This window comes from Pteropus alecto, unplaced genomic scaffold (assembly GCF_000325575.1).
Source record: "Pteropus alecto unplaced genomic scaffold, ASM32557v1 scaffold60, whole genome shotgun sequence".
Classification (NCBI taxonomy): domain Eukaryota; kingdom Metazoa; phylum Chordata; class Mammalia; order Chiroptera; family Pteropodidae; genus Pteropus; species Pteropus alecto.
In genome coordinates, this window is record NW_006430726.1 from 2,284,664 (window position 1) to 2,296,483 (window position 11,820).

The following is an 11,820-nucleotide window of genomic DNA, read 5'->3' on the forward strand; positions in this document are numbered from 1 at the left end:
CTGAAAACGAAGCACCCACAAGAAATGATCGCGGCAGAAAGGGCCCAAGAGAGCGATCCGTCTATGGATTGAAACCCTAGATGCACATCTGAAACTCCTGGGGCATTTACAAAAGGGCTGTTCCTGGGCCAGATCTCAGACGACAGGGTCACACGTCCAGGACGGGGCCCGGCCCTCTGTACTCGTAACAAGCTCTCCTGGGGATTCTCGTGCATGGCCGGGGTTGGAAATCACATCCAACATTTTCACTTTACAAATGAGCAAACGCTATTGCTGATGGACTTAATGCTGATTAATTTCAATTACTCTTTTCCTGGTTGTAAAGTAACACAAACTCTTTGTGGGAAGTTTGGGGGAAAAAAGAAAAGATCTCAAGAAAATTAAAGTCACTCATCATCACGTCTCACAGAGGTAACCACCCTCAGCGCTGGGAGCATGTCCTCCCGTCTTCATTCCCGGGCAGAAGAGATGACGATGGATGCACAACTTGAACCCTAGCGTTCCTTCACTTATATTTTATCTCGAGTGTTTTATGTGGTCATTACAGATTCATAAGAGGAAATCAATAAAGATGAAAAAATTGAGAGATTTTAAACATGGTAAATACACAACGTAAGTAGCTAACGAATGCCAAGGGCACGGCCAGGACGCAGGTGTCCTGATCCTGGCTGGTGTGGTGCTCACTCCTTCACCTGGTGAGTTTGTAACCACCCCTCCCCCAACATTCACACCTGCACAGCCAGTCCAGGCACTGAGGCTGGCTCCCCCGTGGTCGGTGAACAGAGGCGGCGGGGGTCTTGTTCCACGGCTAAGAAGGGTAGCCCAGGGAGTCAGATTACAAACAAACATAAACTAATGACACAGCTGTCAAGACCGATTAGGCCGCACAATAGAAAAATTACAGGGCTGTTCGGTCCCAACAATATAAGATTAATCTATCAATACAGCTTAGGAGACACTGGAGAGATAACCACCTGAATAAGGCTTTCTCACACGCCTTCGAGGCGACTGGAATCTCTGGGCCACAGAGGCCGGCCTGCCTCAGAGCATGAGCCAGAACGCAAGCTTCTCGGCCCAGGCAGGTGGGGCGGTCGGTACGGAGGGCTGTGTGCTGGCCAACTGGAACTTGGGTCTGAACTCAGATTCTGCCACACGGGCGTGGGCACCACTCCTGGAGCCCAACTCCTACACGTACATGAGTCTACACATGCCCCCAATACTGCCCGGCACTCGGGCACACAGTCGGTGCTCAAACCTCACAAACCCGTGAGGTGGGTACCACGATGATCCCCATTTTACAGATCAGGAAATGGAGGCATAGAAAGTTTGAATGACTTGGTCAAGGTCACACACCCGGCATGCACCAGCCCTCGGATTCAAACTCAGGCAGTCTCTACAGTCTGTGCTCTTACCCCGGAAAGTGCCTTTCAATAATGCAGCAGTAATTTAAAAATATATATATTCTGTGTTCATTTCACTCATCGCTTCCAGTTTACAGAACGCGTGCACGTCCTACTTCGCGCAGAACTCACTGTCGCCATCGCGCGACATGGCCAGGGACTTGCATGTCACAGTGAGGGAACTGAGGCAGGCGCCTGGAGCTCAGACTCGCCAACATGTTTAGGCTGTCCGGTTATTAGGTCGAACGACAGAAAACTACCATTACTGTCAGCCAAAAGTGGCTGAATATTGGCACTTTAACATGGACTGGCTGCTTACAGCCATAACCTATAACCAGAGTACCCACTTCCGAAGTGCTGGGTGCCAGGTACACTGCTAGACATCTGGAATTTTCCTAACCACTCTACGAGGTCAGCGCCATCATTAGCAGCAGACAAGGAAAGCAAGGTCCAGGGAGACGTCGTGACGCACTGAAGGCCCCACAGTCAGACAGCAGCCGAGAAGGACTATGGGGTCGCCGTGGGACCTACAAATCCTTTTGGGATGCTGGCTGCCTCACGCCCTGCACGGAGTGCCCTTCGAGCTCAAAGCAGGCAGTGGGGTGAGCAGTGGAGGCGGAGGCTGGCAGGGGGGTGCAGGTGGCCAGAGCTGCAGGCTGGGGAGACGGCCCGGGCTCAGCAGAAGGCGGATGTCAGCAGCTCCCACTGGAAACCCCCCCAGCACACAGGCCCCAGGGCAGACAGCGACCTCCCCCAGAATCAGCCAAACGGAATGTCCTTGACCGGCTGGCCAGGACACAGTGTCACACTGAGGCCACCCAGGAGGATTCTGTGGCCCATGTCATCAAGTGCTGAGTGCCAGAAGTGGGGGGATGGCAGCTGGTCACAGCTGTGCCCCTGCTGCCTCACTGCCCCCCCCCTCTGGCCCCCCTCTGCCCACGCGCTCAGAGGCAGAGAAGCAGCTGGCAGGCGAGGGCTGCACTGGGGCCTAGAGGGCAAAGGCCATGGGCAGCAAGGGCAGATGGGGACCTGGGCGCCCAGAGCTGGGGCTGGGGAGGCGCCGTGTAAGCGGGCAGCTGTGACATGTGTGACGCAGCGTCACCACTGCCCTGCCCAGCCCTCTGCCCTCGGACAAGGAACCCGGCCATTCCCGGTCTCCATCTGTTTCTTTGCCTGTACAACAGGCATAATAACGGCACCCACCTCCTTAGGCCACGGGCGGATTAAATGTGATATTGCACATGAAGAACTCTGAGCACAAAGTCAGTGCTCGATAGACGGTGATCGTTACTATAATGAACGAGATGGGAGGAGAAGACGTGAGAAGCTATGGCTCGGGGTGGAGACTGGAGACAGGCAGTGCCCCACGGGCAGGGGACTGTGGGACACGGGACAATGAGACAGGGAGCCAGGGGAGGTAGCACTGGGGTTCTGACGGGAGTATTCTGTCTACTCCGAGGAGCTGCAGAATTAACAAGACACAGGCAGCACCCACATAACCGGGAGGACCCCACCTGAGCCCTGCTAGCAACGGTCTCAGGCTCCGCCTCTGTGGCAGGGCAGCCGCACAGGCAACGGCCCTGGACCCCGGCCTAGGCAGGGTACAGGTAGAAGGCCCTGTGGGAGAATCGGGCCTGAGAGGGATGAAGGAGGCCCCAAGTTGAGAACAGGGCTCCCCCTGCAAGGTGGGGGAGATGCCTGCCCCAGACACCACGGCTCAGAAACTCGACCTGAGCGGGAGGGTCCGGGACAGCCTGGGAGGCGGAGGCTGAGGCCTCGAGAGCGAGTCTCAGGAACCGCAGGCGCCCGGCAGCGCACGCGGACAAGCTCCACGCCATCCGCCCTCTGGGGCCTGAACGGCCAGGTCCAAAGACACCGTCCTCCACCTCCCAGCTGGGTGACTTCAGGGACCTTATCTACCAACCTCACTGAGCCTCAGTTTCCTCAGCTGTCAAGGGGAGCTGACGATGGCATTAACTCCACCTTCAGACACACGCTGTGAGTATTTCTGAGCTCACCTCTGTAAAGTCCGTAGCAGGACCTGGCACATCAAGACTTCAGTGAAGAGTAGCTACCGCGATGTTACTATCGCAAGTCCTCACTTAATGTCCTCGATAGGTCCTGCGACTTGAAGCAAAACGACCTAAAATGAAACCAATTTTCCCACAGGATAATTGATAGAAACGAGAGTTGAGTTCCTGCAGCATCTCATCGATGCCCGAATGAAACGATGATGCGCAGCTGGACGGCCGCTGTGCTATCTGGCCAGTGACGCCCGTTCCCACGGGCGCGCAGGGCCCAGGCGCACGGCACCGAGCACGGTGACGATGCCGAGATGATGCGTGCTGCTTAGACGCGGCCTGCCAGTGACCTTGAGGAGTCCCCATCTCCTCAGGGAGGCTGCTACATAAATGGTCCTGGCACCGTGAAGGCAGGGGAGGGGCGCGACAGAGGTGTGGGGGAGCCCCCCCTCTGCCCCCCGTGCCCAGGCCAGGCAGGCAAGCTCTGCAGGAGGAGCTGGGGAAAGAAGCCACCCCTGGGGAGCAGGGCAGCGCTGCAGCCTTTGCTTTTAAAAGCTGACTCTTTTGATATCTTTTGCTTTTTTTTTCCCTATGATTATCTCTACTTTATTCTCCTTTAGTATTTAGTGAGCTTTTTTCATTTAAATGCCAACCAGTACCAAAAGGACACAAGAAAGAGGGTGTTTCTCATGGGGGGTGAGGGTGCAGGGGAGAGGGTGATGCCAGGGATATGAGAGGGAGGGAACCTCAAGATCAAACAAAAGGGCCCAATTTACACCCACAGGCTCTCTTTCCAACAGGGGTCTGGGTTTTGCTTAAGAGAAGCCATTTCTGTACGTGCACACACAATCGAATACTGGGCTCAAGCGCATGTGGCTTCTCTGCTGAGCTGGAGGGACCAGGGGCTGGCTGCACCCTCTGCCTGATCCTAAAGAGACCGGCCAGTCAGGGCTGCAGAAGCCCCCAACCCTCTGCGTCCCCTCTGCAAACCCTGAGAATGTTCAGTTTTGTAGGCAAGACCCCCGGAGGCTATTCAGAGAAGACCCCCAAAGCAAGTGGCAGACAATGGAGAGGGGACGGGAGGAGCTGGAGCCCGGCTGCAGTACGGGTGAGGATCCCGCTGACAGCTCCGCTGTAAGTTATTCCTCCGTTTCAATTCATAAAAGGCCACAACCATCAGGACCAGTCAGGCACGGCCCACTTCTCTTCTGATGCATTTCCCACCAGGGTGGGTCCATGAAGACAGGATCCTAAGCCCCATCCTGAAATGCAAGGATACTTGCTGAGCCAGCATGCGACATCCCCTAAAAGGCAAGATAGGGGCTTTCCCCAGGAGGCTGGAGACCTGAACAAGGCACATTTTGGTCTCCTCCATTCTTTAAACCAAAATGCATTTCCTACAGACCCACTGCTGCCTGTCCCTGGGTAACCAAACGCCTCGCAGGAAGAGCTGCCCTCGCTGCCTCAACAGCCAGTTTCTGCCCCTCCCCTTAAGCCCTACCCTCACTTGGTCACGGACTCGGCTGACGAGGTCCCTTGTCCAGAGCCTGTGTCCCCATGGCGGCAACGCCATGGCCAGCTCCCTGCTAGCGAGCTCCCTGTCTGGCCCTCTGTCCTGACTCCCGCCTCCGAACGCAGGCGGCCAGGGTTCTCTCCTCGGCCCTCGGCCCTTCTCATCGCTCCCTCACACCCCCGGCTTCAGCTCTCGCCTCGGGGCACTTAACTCACAAATCTCCAGGCTGGCCTTTGTGCCCAAGGCCAGCCCTGAAATTCCAACCCCTGGCCAGACAGGCGCCTCTGGATCTCCAAGCCAAAGCAAGTGCCCGGTGTGAAGCCAGACGCGCCCTCTCCTTCCCAACCTGCTCCCTGGTCGGCCTCCGCCTCTCGGCAGTCGCTCGTCTGTGTCCCCGGCTCCTCGCTGGAAATGCCAGCTCTCTGACGCCTCGTGTGCCCCCTCGGCCCGAACCCCGCCAGTCTCACCGCCATGCCATTTCCCTCTCCTGTGATTGACCCAAGTGGTCCTCCTAACTGGTTTGCACCCCTCCATTCGAGGGCGATTCTGCGTCTCTCAGTAGGTCTGCCCACCCTACGTGTCTACAGTCCATCTCCAACTGCCATCAGAGCCACCGTCACGCCACCCTCACACTCTCAGCATCTCAGCCCTGACCCCGGAGCATAAACAAAACGCCCGCCCGCCCCGCATCCTCTGAGCGCTTTGGCCGTTGCTCACCTTCGCCTCCTGCTTCCTCCTGCCCCGTGTCCCACCCGACCGTCCATGTCCTTCCTGGGCAAGACCAAAGCTTCCCCTGCTCCCACAACAGAGGCCCGAAAGCCACACGGGCACTCGCCCGGCCTCCCTGGCAGGTGGGGGCACGTTTGGAAATGCGGAAGTCTGGGTCTGGGTGCCTCTGGGGACTCTCTTGCTTTCCTGGCACACACTCCTCACTTCTCCCTCTTCCGTCCTGCCTTTCACAAGGGCAAACTGGCTGCAGCCACCTTGCCGCCATGAGAGGAAGGCCATGAGAACCACAGAGCTGCCACCTGTGACAGAACTGAGCTGCTAGACCAACACCAATCCACCTCTCACTATCTAATTTGATGTCAGGAAAATAAATCCCTAACTGTTTAAACCAGCGAAGTTAGTTTTCAGTTAGTTTTAGCCAAACGCAAGCCTGTCTGGTCACACATGTGATCTCATCGCGTTCTGACAGGCACCCTGTGGGAGGGCATTTTCCACATGAGGAACTGAAGCCTGGAGAGGTTATGTGACTTGCCCAACATCCCAGAGCCCACGAGTGGGAGAGCAAGGCTGCGATCGGCCCGGCTCCAGTCCAGGCTCTTTCCGATCTGCTTCCCCACGCTGGATCCCAATGCTTGTTGAGTGACTCGATGAGCAAAACGTCACCCACTGGCTAAATCCTCTTCTTTAGAGATGTGGGGAAGGGCTACTCAGTCCTCAAGCTAGATGCCCTGATCACTCCCCGTCCAAAAGATGCCCTGGTCAGCGGCCAGCCAAGCAAATGTGCTTAGGGCGCCAGCAGCCAGAAGTACTAAAACATGAGAAAAATTCAGCTTCGATGAACTTTTGAAGGTTCCTTGACTCAGAAATTCTAAGACAGACTAATTTCGGGGATGGCATTTTTGGGTGTTACCCTCCAAGGAGCCAGCAGTCGCTCACAGAGTTAGATCTGCGGGCACCAGGCGATGCCCCCAGGGACACCAGCAGCCCTGAGGCTCTGCCTCGGCCACTCGGCACACAGGTGGGCGCGGCCTCCCTTACCTGATCACAGGTTCACTGCCACCTCCCAGCCGCAAGAAATGAAGCAATCGATGGTACAAATATTTTTTCTAGCTCCCCACATGGTTATTTTAGTCAAGGTGAATGGATCAATGCAGCCCAGGGGCCACGGAGCGTAATCTCATTGAACTGACACTGGGAACAGCTGTTGCAGCTCGGGGACTGTAACCAAGTCGCAGCACAGGGCTCCAGGGCGAGCGGTGGTCCTGCCAACTGCAGGTGTGCAGCGTGGGCTCTGGGCACAGCCTGCCTGAGCTCCAACCCACTTAGGTGCTCGCTAGCTGGGTGATCGTGGGCACATGACCTCGTCCTCATCTAAAAAAATGGGACTAAATAACGCCTACCTCCTTCAGCTGTGCGAGGATTTAAGCCACTGACTAAAACGTGTCCAGCACGAAGCTGGAACGTATCTCACTGCCATTGTCACAGGCAGCATTATTCGTAAGGACCTCCTCAGCTAGGAGGAGGAGAACAGGGTGTCCAAATTTTCCAAACTGGGTCAAAGTTCACGTGGACCTGTTGTGTCTGTGAAGTATGCCCATGCCCTCATTTTGGAGTCGGAGAACACAGTCATGGGAACACTGGGTATTGTGGAAAGGGCCCTTTGCCCTCTTAATAGACAGTTGGATCTTGGATAACTCATTTGTCTTCTCTGGAAAATGGAACAATAAGATCTGGCCAGCCTTCCTTATAAAGTAGTAAAAAGCTATTTTGAAAAGCCGTTTGCGTGTAGGTTGATAATTACCATTTTAACCCTCCCCATTGCCGCTAATAATCACCTAACAACCGATCTCCTTGCTGCCCGACCAGAGTGCGACGTGCCTTCTCTTCCCGTGCAGCGTCCCTGCTCCGGGAGAAGCTTACGGCGCGGGGCACGACCTTACCACGGAAGCGGTGGAACGAGCAGGAGAGGGGCCCGTAGGAGCCGGGAGGATAAAGAAAAGGCAAAACGGTTTTAGCAAAGCAAAGCCCCTCTCCTGAAGAAGCGCCAGTTGGTTGGGCACCGATGAAGAAGGCCAGCTGGTGGCCATGGCAGGACGAGCTCCAGAGCACGCCCGAACCGTGCCTGTCTTTACCGAGCATCCTTGCTGCTTCCTGACGTCGGTGAGATGTCGCAGAAAAGGTTCCCGTCGGAAGCAAGATGTCCTCCTCCAGTCTGGTTTCTCACCTGCGTGCTCATCATCCCCACAGGCACCTTCCACTCAATGTGTCCCACACAGAAGTCGCCATGTCACCCCCATACCTATTCCTGCTCAAGGCAGCACTGTTCCCTTCTCGTCCAAGTCTGGAGACCTCGGCCCCCCAATACACCTCCACCTCTTACACTCGACAGGTGCAATCGGAGTGTGCGCAACGTACGCGGTGGCTCTGAAATCTTTTCCCTCGCCATCGCCACCTCCCGCCCACGTGGCCCATCCTCGAGCTGCCGCGTTTGCCTCCCGCCTTCTTTCTCTACCACCTGCTTCTCCTCTTCCTCAACGCGCGGTACGCTTGACATTCAGGTTATTTTTAAAATACAAATCAAAATTACCTGCTCGAGTACAACACACACACACACACACACACACACACACAGAATAATAGTTTTACCCATACAATCAATTTATGTGAATTTAGCTCTATGCACCCAGAAAGAGTTAAGAACAACTATTTTATAAATGCTGGTGCTTCTGCCCCCAACTTGCTCAATGAGAGAATCCATCAGGATATGCATGTGGAATACGCAGTCTGCTGTACGCCGTGCTAGTCCCAGAGCCTGTGTGCCTCTCGTAGTGACAGACAGAGTTCACACAGGGCACTTTCTGCCTTGTGCACTCAGTCTAGAATCACCCCTACTGCAAGACTTGAAGGAAATCCACCAAAGTATGGTTTATTCCCGGATCACTGAGACTGTGAGTGATTTCTTTGTCTATTTTCTTCGAGCTATTTCTAATTGTCTCCTAGCAAACATACTTATAACTTTTTAAAACACCATTTTAAGTTGAAGACTGTCTTCTTAAACCTTCAAAGACTCCAATCACTAATGCAATAAAGTCCAGATGCCTCAGCCCAGCATTCAAGGCCCGCCCCAAGTGAGTCTCAAGGTCATCTGTCACCTCTCAGGGCCCTTCCATACTACCTACTCTCCAGGCAAACGAGAATCTTGCATTTCCTCTAATGCCCTGGACACCTTTGCTCTAAGCTGCACCTTCGGCCTAGAGTGTCCTCCCTTTGCCTCCCTCCCCATCTTACCTGTGCATCAAGGGACACCCCTATATCGCCTCCTTCTCTGAAGTTTTCCTAAACCCACCCCGCCCCCACTGCATCCCATTCTGTGGCGACCTGGCTTGTCACATCCACCTTCTCTTGAGAAACGAGTGCACTTGTCCAACCCCTCCACCCCGAACTAGTTTATTCCTCTGTTGTAGCCGCTGCAGTATCTGGCTTCACACTCCACAGATGCTCAAATAATGAAGGAAGTGAAGTGGATTGAATTGGACTGAATAGAGCTGGACAGCCCTAGCTTGACTTGGCTTGATTCGATAATTATATTCCTTAAATCAAGGTTTTGGTAAATTTGGCACATCGAGCATTCAGCAGACAGGCTTTCAGTGAGTTGCCCGTTGGCAAACTGGCCATTTTCTCATAGGTCACTCGGGCAACTGGCCCTCGAGTCACCTGACTTTCGGAGAAGTGGTTTCTGACAAGTTGATCCCTCTGCAAAGTGACTTGTGATTTTCAGTAAATTGCCCCAGAGCAGATGGTGAGCGGCAGTGGGACGCGCAAGAAATGGCCCCAGAGGCCCACTGAGGACCAGGGCACTCTCGCCCCAGAGCCCTCTAGTGACATTTCAGAGACACTCCAAAACAGCCCGACCTGTGGGAGCTGGGGAAAGCCGGGGTCACTTGCCTCTGAAGAGTTTTTGTGGGGCGGTGTGACTACCCTCAAGAACCCGGGACTCTACCTCAAGCTTCTGTGCGAAGGCAGGACCCACTCAGGCTCCACCTACACGGCAGCAGGTGGGGGCGCGGGGGGCCCCTCCACCAGCCCAGAGCGAAAGTTTGACTAAAGCTCAGGGTCTTTACTCTTATAAATCTCTGCTTTTTAATGACAGTTTCAAGGCTGAGGAGAAAAGGACCATTAAACCCACTGAATAAGTTAATGGGGCAGAGAGAATCTATTTCGGAGCCACCCCAGGCCATTTTCCTCTAGAGCTAAAGCCTGAATAAGCAAAAAGAAAAAATTAAAACCAGAGAGTGCACTGCCAATAAATAACCCCGGTGTCATCTCCCAGCATCTAGGACTTCATTTGTAGAGATACTCGATGCAGATCACCTGTGAAACACCTCTGGTTTCAGAGTTCCACCTGTGGTGGCAGCCGGGGCCCTATTATCGGCCTGTACCTTTCCTCCCAGCGAGGACAGAGGGATGGGCAGCTCCTCAATGGGCTGCGGGCCCCTTAGGTGATGAAGGGAGAAGCTGGGCCCCACAAATGTTAGCTCACGAAAACAGGCATCCCCAAGACCCTGTCGCCTGCCTTCTCGATGCGCAGCCTGGTCCCACTGTCGGGACACAAAACTCTCTCTTCCCTCTGCACAAACCCAATACAGCATCTTGATTTCTTGTGCCTGGACAGCAGCACCTCTTCAGAAAACTCCTCTCCTTCCCCTCCCCACACCCTGCTCTCCCTCCGACTTCCTGCTCGCCTTGGCCCATTTCCCGCCACCTTCAGGGAGAACCTGGGCCTCCTTACAACAAAGCCCGGAACGTGGCTCTGAGGGCCTGGAAAGCACAAATAATTAAGTCAGAACTCCTGTTGGTAAACGCTGAGTCCCACTAGACACACGTTGTTTACTCTTTAATATTTAAACATGTTAATTAAATCTCTGAATAAACAAATATATTTTAGCAAGGCCTTAGCTGGGCCTTCTTCGTGGGTCACCGACATTATGGCAGACAAGGTCCAGGATCACTGCCCCTTCCCAAGATGTCAGGTCAGGCAGCCTGCACTTCCGGCCAAGGGGTGATGGACTCCACCACAAACCAACCTTGTGTGCCCCTTTCAGGACCCAAGGCTTCCCCGTGGGTCCCCTGAACTAAGAAGTCCTCACAGCCTACAGGTCCCAGCACAGGCTCCCCCACCCACCTGCCCCTCCCTTCACGTGCTGGCCCAGCAGTCACTTAGGCGGATGCTGAGCACTGGGAAGGCAAAGACAAAACCGACCCCACGACCCCGACGCGCTCACAGCTACCTTCGGAGGAGCCCCGCTCCCAGGGCCTGGTGTGGTCTGGCGCCCCGCTTCTCCAGCCAGAATGAACTTTCTCCAGCTCCTTAAAGGTTCTCCTCCCGCTGTTCCTTCTACCTAGAACAGTGTAACCGCAGAACCAGCTCGAACTGGTCTCAGCCTGCTTCTAACAAGACCCGGAACCCAAGTTTACCAGTGATACCTGGAAACCCTTAACTGCTCCGCCCACGGAACCGAAGGCCCGGGACACAACCGGAACCTGCATGCCGGAACCCATTCAGGAGTGAACGGTCCATCGTCCGGGAAGGTCCAGTGCTGAAAACCCTTAACTCTCACCCTGAACCCTGGGGCAGGGAGGCAGACTTGAGCCTTGCCTCTTTTCTCCTTGCTGGTCGACCTCGCCATAAAAGCTTTTGCTTTACTCAAAAGCCGGTCCATAGCATCGCTTCTACGCATGGGGGCTGAGGGGGAGGCGGGCAGCGAGTGCTCCATCACGTCTGCCCCCATGTGGCTGATGCCTGATCATCCTTCGGGCTTCAGCTTAGCTGTGTCCTGCTCTGGGAACCTTGTCCGAGTGCCCCAGCCTGGACTAAGTGCCTCCCGTGGAAGCCCATAAGCCCGTGTGCTTTCTCGAACGTTTCTATTGTCCTATCACTTAGGATGTAAACTGAATCATCGTCTGCTCAAAAGAAGAAACCTTCCAGGGCCTTTTATTTCACTGGGATTAAAATCTAAACCCACCAGAGGGAGGTGGGGAAGGAGGAGGTAGGCAGGGCTAAAGGGGGTCAAGAATTTCGTGACAGAAGGAAATTTAACCTTGCGCAGTGAACACAAAAAGCGATATATATATATATACATATATATGTGTGTGTATA

At 54.6% G+C, this 11,820-nt stretch overlaps 1 protein-coding gene across 6 annotated transcripts in view; it reads right to left on the reverse strand.

Annotated features, from left to right (window-relative positions):
* Positions 1-11,820, reverse strand: part of NTRK3 (neurotrophic receptor tyrosine kinase 3) — a 317,641-nt gene that overhangs the window by 285,469 nt on the left and 20,352 nt on the right. The gene's annotated exons all lie outside the window — the stretch shown is intronic.